This window comes from Triturus cristatus, chromosome 7 (genome assembly GCF_964204655.1).
Source record: "Triturus cristatus chromosome 7, aTriCri1.1, whole genome shotgun sequence".
In the NCBI taxonomy this organism is placed as follows: domain Eukaryota; kingdom Metazoa; phylum Chordata; class Amphibia; order Caudata; family Salamandridae; genus Triturus; species Triturus cristatus.
This window is the reverse complement of record NC_140590.1, coordinates 1,161,366,816-1,161,373,257: the sequence shown is the minus strand read 5'-3', so window position 1 is coordinate 1,161,373,257 and position 6,442 is coordinate 1,161,366,816.

The window sequence follows — 6,442 nt, the reverse complement described above, 5'->3', positions numbered from 1 at the left end:
GCTGATGGTTTAGGCCTTGGAGCCGTTTATATGTGTTCACCCACATCTGGGTCTGCAAAGGAGGGCAACTGATTCTGATAATTCGCCTCCCATTCCTCTTCAGCCTCCGAGAGATCCCCAAAGAAGTGGGTTTTAGTACAATTCTATGATCTTCAGCTTGGTGGAGACCACCAACATGTCCTTCAGGTCTAGTTTCACCTCCAGTTATTTATTCATTTGCTGTTTCACTGCAGCTCTAAAGCCTGGAACCAAAAACACCTTGTGCCCCTCCAGCTTGCATGGGTCTTTATTCTCCAATGTCTGCAATAGATGGTCTCTGTCTCTATAATTAAGGAAGAGGACCACCACTGTTCTTGGAGGGTTTACAGGTATCGCAGGTGTTGATGGGACACAATGGGCTCTTTCGACAGAGAAGTACTTTGACAGGCCCATTGATGCTACTGCTGTAGTGAGCCAGTGCTCTAGGAACAGTTCCATCCTGAGGCCCTCTATTTTATCCACAAGATGTACTATCAGTGACGGCTCCTCTGCTAAGGCCGAGTAGCATCGCCCCACGGCTGCTGTGCAGAAGTAAAAAACAGGAAAGATAAAATGATACCGCGATGTTATTATCATTTTATTCTTTCCTGCTGTGGCAGCGGAAGGGCGGGCCTGCTCTGCTGAGCAGGGGAGGAGTGGTGGACTTACTAAGGTGCGCATGAAGCTTTGACCGGCCCTCTCGAGCCGGGCAAATGGTCATGCATACTTTAGCACGTTCTCAATGCAGGCTGCTTTACAGCCTGCATGGAGAATATGCCAAGGCCCCCAGACCCCATCTGAGTGTCGAACCACGGCACTCAGACCAATCACAACGCTGCAATGCAGCGTTGTGATTGGCTCAGGGGACCCTGGCTGCATCCTGTTCTGAGGAGAGATGACGTGGGACAGAGCAGCAAGGAGGTAAGTGATTTTTTCTTTTTTTTTACAATTATACCTCCTTACTCCCTCGCCCCCACCCCAGATCCGTGCTGGCCGCCACTGTGTACTATATGGACATTGTTCCTCCTGGAGCGGCCCTTTGCATCCTATTCCTCAGTCCTTTATTCTAAAAATCCCATGCGCTCTATCATGCTGATAATTTGTGTTTAGGAGTCTCTGACCTCTGGCTGAACTTCAGTCATAGTAGTTTCATTGTCTTTGACACTGGTTGATAGATTTTGCTGATCAGCCGAAGAATGCTATAATCAGTTGCCACTGTGTCTATCTTATGCTCTATTTATTATCTCATGGATGTCAGTGATTGCTTTTATGGTGATGTCCAATTTGTCTTGGTGAGAGTTAGCATTGTTTGCTTTGGGAAATATTAGGTTTCAGAATTTGTCCCCTTAGTTGAAATTTTTTCCCTGTTCAGTCCAACTCCAGGCGGGACAACCTTCAACCACCCAGCAGAATGCAGCGTAAGCGCAATCCGTACCCAGCGGGCCAAGCAGGTCCAAGGAGGGATGGCCTGGCCACCATCCGCCACTTCTCCAGCTTCTGCGGCCACTAACTCACACTTCCATGTCAGGAGCCAACACCCAGGTGGAGCTGCGTCACGTCAACAATAGGCCTCCACCGTTGCCGCCATTGAGCCACTGTCCTACTGTTCCAGCAGCTGCAAACCCGACCCTCACTCCACCTGACTGCAGATCCAGCAGGCTAGCATGTCTCCCTCTCAAAGTTCCGCAGAGGGCGCGAGTCAAGCGCTGCAGGGAAAAGGAAGGGCAGCAGGTAGGGGTGGCACAGCATCCTACCAGGAAACAAAGCACCAACTAGGCTAGGAAGGCCTTTGAACTATAGAATAATCTTGCAAGCCAGTAAAATATTTTTCATTCGCAGGCCAGGTCATTCACTCCCAGTGCTCTTCTGTGGTGCCAGTGACGAGGAGCGTTGTGAAGGGTGGATTAGGGTACTGTGTGGTTTCCTCAGTCTCCTCCCAACCAGCTCCTGAAAACGAAGGGCCTCATTTACAATGAATTGGCGTAGGGCAGCGTGGCAAGTCTTTTTACTGTGCTGCCCTATGCCAATTCGAGAGGCAGGAAAACACTGTATTTACAAGATTTGGTGCCTAGTGTCAATGCAGGCACCCTTGAACCATAATGCAAGGGTGTCTGCGTTGTTGGCAGAATTGTGTTTTTTTGCACAAAAACAATCCATGGAGGCTTCTTCCTCTTTCTATGTGTGCTAACTGTGCTGGGGAGGCGTACACTTTTAAGGCATTCCCAGGTTTACAGATCCTTGTAAATCAGGGAATGTGTCATAGCCCATGCGTGTTGAATGGGAAAACCCACCGCAACGGAACGCCCCCCCTGTTGCAGTGTAGGGTAACAGAGCTACTTGCACTGTGTTGCCTTGCACCATATCTATGAGGCCATAAAGTAGCTTTGCGTGGCCTCGTAAATATGGGTCTGAACTCTGCGTCGTCAGAGCGTTATAAAAAGTGATGCACCGGCGGTGCAAGGGGCTTGTAAATAAGCCCCTCAGGCTGCAATTCACAAGCTTTTCTTATGATCTAATTTGAACAGACATGCGGCTTAAACCCATGATGGCTTCCTTTTGGTTCCAAGTATTCTCAGCTCCTATCAGACCCTGTGACAACATGTAAGCGAGTACGGGGTGGGAAATTAGGACTGTAGCAAAGAATACAGAGGTAACGGGGAATATTCTCTAACATTCTAATAGTTTTCACACCAAACTTACACACCTAAAACTAGTGCCTAATGTTCGTACCAGCAAACGCACATTTAAATGTATAGACTGGGGATATATGACCACCGAACACCCTTATTTGTATTTTATTGCTTTGTAATGTACTAACATGTCGCCAAAGGTAATTCACAGAACGAACAGGAATGGGAGGAACACACTATAAAACCTCAGACTTTAATCTGGTTCAGTACAGGAATTTATTGTCATGGTATGGAGTTTAAGGGTGAGCATTTGCAAAAAGAGGCTTGGATGTGGGGGAAAGCCTTGGAAAGTGTTTCTTCACGTGGAAAACATTTGAAGACTAAACATACTAAGAAGTTAAAGTTGCACTTTAAATGAGACCATAAATTGAAGACTTTGCACGGAAAACGGCCTTTGCAATGCGGGCTGATGCCAGAGTGTTATTTCCCCGCAAGCGAAACCACGCTCGCCTGAACCGCCCTATTGCCTTAACCACGCGTATGCCTTAACCACGCGTATGCATGGTAAAGGCAGTGCGCGGTGGCTGGGATGGCGGGTACAGGAAGATGAAGGATTGTGAGAGGACGCGGTCTGATAAGTGGGGCTGAGGCCTTGTTTTGGGGGTGGGATAGTCTTCAGGGGTTGGGGTAGTTTTTAGGACACTGGGTTGGGGGTAGTTGTTAGGGCTCAGAGGGGTCATGGTTGTTTTCAGGGCTTGGAGGGTTCGAGGTTGTTTTTAGTGCTCGGGTGGGTCGGGGTTGTTTTTAGGACGGGGGTAGGAGTCATTTTTTGGGCTGGGATTGGGGTAATTTTTGGGATTCGGGGTGTCAGGTCGTTTTTAGTGCTCAGGGGATAGTTGGAGTCACTTTTAGGACTCAAGGGGGTCGGGGTCATTTTTAGGGCTCAAAGGGGCTTGGGGTAGTTTTTAGGGCTCGGATGGGGGTTGGGGTAGTTTTTAAGACTTAGGGAGGGGGGGGGGGCTGGGGTGTGATCTTTACCACACAAACCTGTTTACCATTCATGCCTTTCCCACTCAATATCATGGTTATGGCATGCGTGGTAAAGTAATGCGTTGTTCGGACACATTCGTGTTCGGGCTGCTTTGTAGAGGCACGGGTGGTTTAGCCATGCGTGCCTCTGCAGCCCAGCCAAGTACCACACATCAGGTGTTAGCCTAACCCATTTCAGTGTGGTGGTCCGCATCACCGCACTGAAATGGAAAATAACGCATTATAACGCCTCCTCAGCTGTCAAGCAGATCACTCTTATAATGCAAATCGACTGAGCTGCTGTGACTGAGTGTGGCGTGTGCTGCTCCCGGCAGGCTAAGGAGGTTGGCTCAAGATCTGCTGAGTGCTCACAGCTCTGTGAGTACTGCTACAATGTAGCAAAGTTGTAATAACAGAGACACACCACGTGGCTGACACATGCGCAAAACTTAAACTGATGTCACATTCAGTGTGGCCCGATGGCTTGACTAGTAAGAAGACAGTGAGTGAGTGAATTTAGAGACAGTTTAATAGGCACGTGCTGTCGGGGCCCGTCCCGCTGCCAACATTTCATAAAGTTAGTTTGGGCTGTGACCCTTTCTTTAGACAAGTCAAATGTGCAGCTCCAGCCCAACCTGGCCACTCGCGCCACCGGGTGGACCATGGGGCTCATGAGGTGGTTAGATCGATTCCCGTCAGTACCGGACGCAGGCGCTGACTCTCTTGCAGTTGACTCAGTGCTGGGCTGTTGCAGGGCATGCCAGGCTGAGAACTGTACACACCGCTGCTGTCGGTAAAGAATGGAATCCAATCTAGGTGGGCTTCCCAGCCACGCGACTTGAGCCAGGCCCAGAGCGGCTGACCCAGAAGGGGTCACTGAGGCAGGCTGGGTTCCGTGAACAGAGTAGGTGCAGCAAATATAGCTCTAAGCTGCTCGCTGGACTTATGATGGACCGTGGCGGCACACCATGCAAGGGGCAGGGCCCGATCCCAGCCCACTAGGCTGCGAAACTAGCAGCCTGGCCACCAAGGAGTCATCTGCATAAGTGCCTGATTGCAAGCGCACAATGCCCATTGGGCTCAAAGGGCTTCAGCCCCCCCCCCCCCCCCCCGTTGTGCGTGTCAGCCCGGGCTGGGACAGCTTCCCAGGCTGGTGACCATCTTAATACAGCCGCACCTGAGTACTTCACAGGTCTTTAAAAGACCATTTACTTGTTAATGAGGCTTTGTTGTGTTTTCACCCCTTCTTAGAGCCCCTGCATCTCCACTCTGCCTACTGCTGGAAGAATTAGAACCCCTGCCCCCCCAAAAAAATTTTTAGCCCCCCCGCCCCCCCGAAATTTGGCTTTAGTTGCGCCTCTGCCTGATTGTGAGAGTTGGTATCATTATTAAAGTAAACACGTCCCTGACTGTGACAAACATTGCGTGTGTTAGACTGAGCCATCATGACGCTGGTGTCCAGCTGACTCTCATGTGATAGTGGGCGCTTAGCTATTGATTTTTATACTGCAGCGCTCAGAGTGTTTTTGAAATTGTGTGCAGCTGGAGGGGCCCTGCACAGCCGGGCTGTGACCTAGGCTAACGTGTGCCCCAGTCAACCTCTCCTGAGCCTTGCCCCCTAACAGTACAAGCAGGTTGCAAAGGCACTAGGTTAGTGGGCCCTTCTGTTTCTGGTGCTTTACAGCAGTTAACTTCTTAGAGTTTCTCGTTGCTCAAATGGGTGTAATTTATGATATTTATATGTTTCGCTCATCTTCATTGCTTGATTTTGCTTGCGAGAAAGTGTCACTCACAGTCGTTGAATGTCACTCATATTTACACTGAAATTATGAAAATGTCACACATATCAATCTGAAACCTTGCCTCTGTCATACAACCTTTTGCACTAGTGGAAATGTCACCAGTTTTTCAAAGATTTCATTGCTTACTTCTGTGAATCCCCTGACGTCTTGGAATCTTTGCAAGTGGTACAAGTACGTGTATAATTCAGAGGTTTCAGAGCGCCAAACTGGGGCATATTATCAAGGACGGGGTTAAAGTTATCGCCGCTTTAGCGGCAGGAAACTGCCGCTAAATCGGCGATAATGGGCTTGATAATATGCCGCAGAGAATTCCAATAGAAGCCCATGTTCACACCAGAACATCGGCTTCTATTTGAATTCTCTGCGGCACATTATCAAGCCCATTATCGCCACTTTTAGCGGCAGTTTCCTGCCGCTAAAGCGGCGATAATTTTAACGCCGTCCTTGATAATATGCCCCCTAATTCTTTCTGACTTTGGCCCTTCTGTATACCGCAAAGAAAACAGAATCAACAATAACGTGTCCAGCAATAGGTGTGTGGGGTCCTCTGAACGGACGATGCAAACGAAACCCCTGTACCTTTTTTTTTCCTGACAGGCTTTCCAATTGAACAATTCTGTGTTCCTGTCGCTGGCAAAACACTTTGTTATACAACATTAATACCGCTAGGGGGCAGTGTGTCATCACAAACACAGAGGGCACCCACAAGCTCATGAGACTCATGTTATCTATTTCCTTTTTTTTTTTTTAATTGTTGTAAGTTTATTTTTGCAAGCATTTTGTTGTAAAAATACAGTGAGTTTATTGCCCTGGAGAAGGATTTCTATTAATATTGCTCAGTGTTGTCTATGCGCAACACAAACTGGTTAAGTGTACTTTTCTTTTTCTTTTTTTTTAATTTCAAAGTATTATATTAGTTTTTTTATAAACAGATACATTAGCATTTCTGTCACGGGGTTAGCC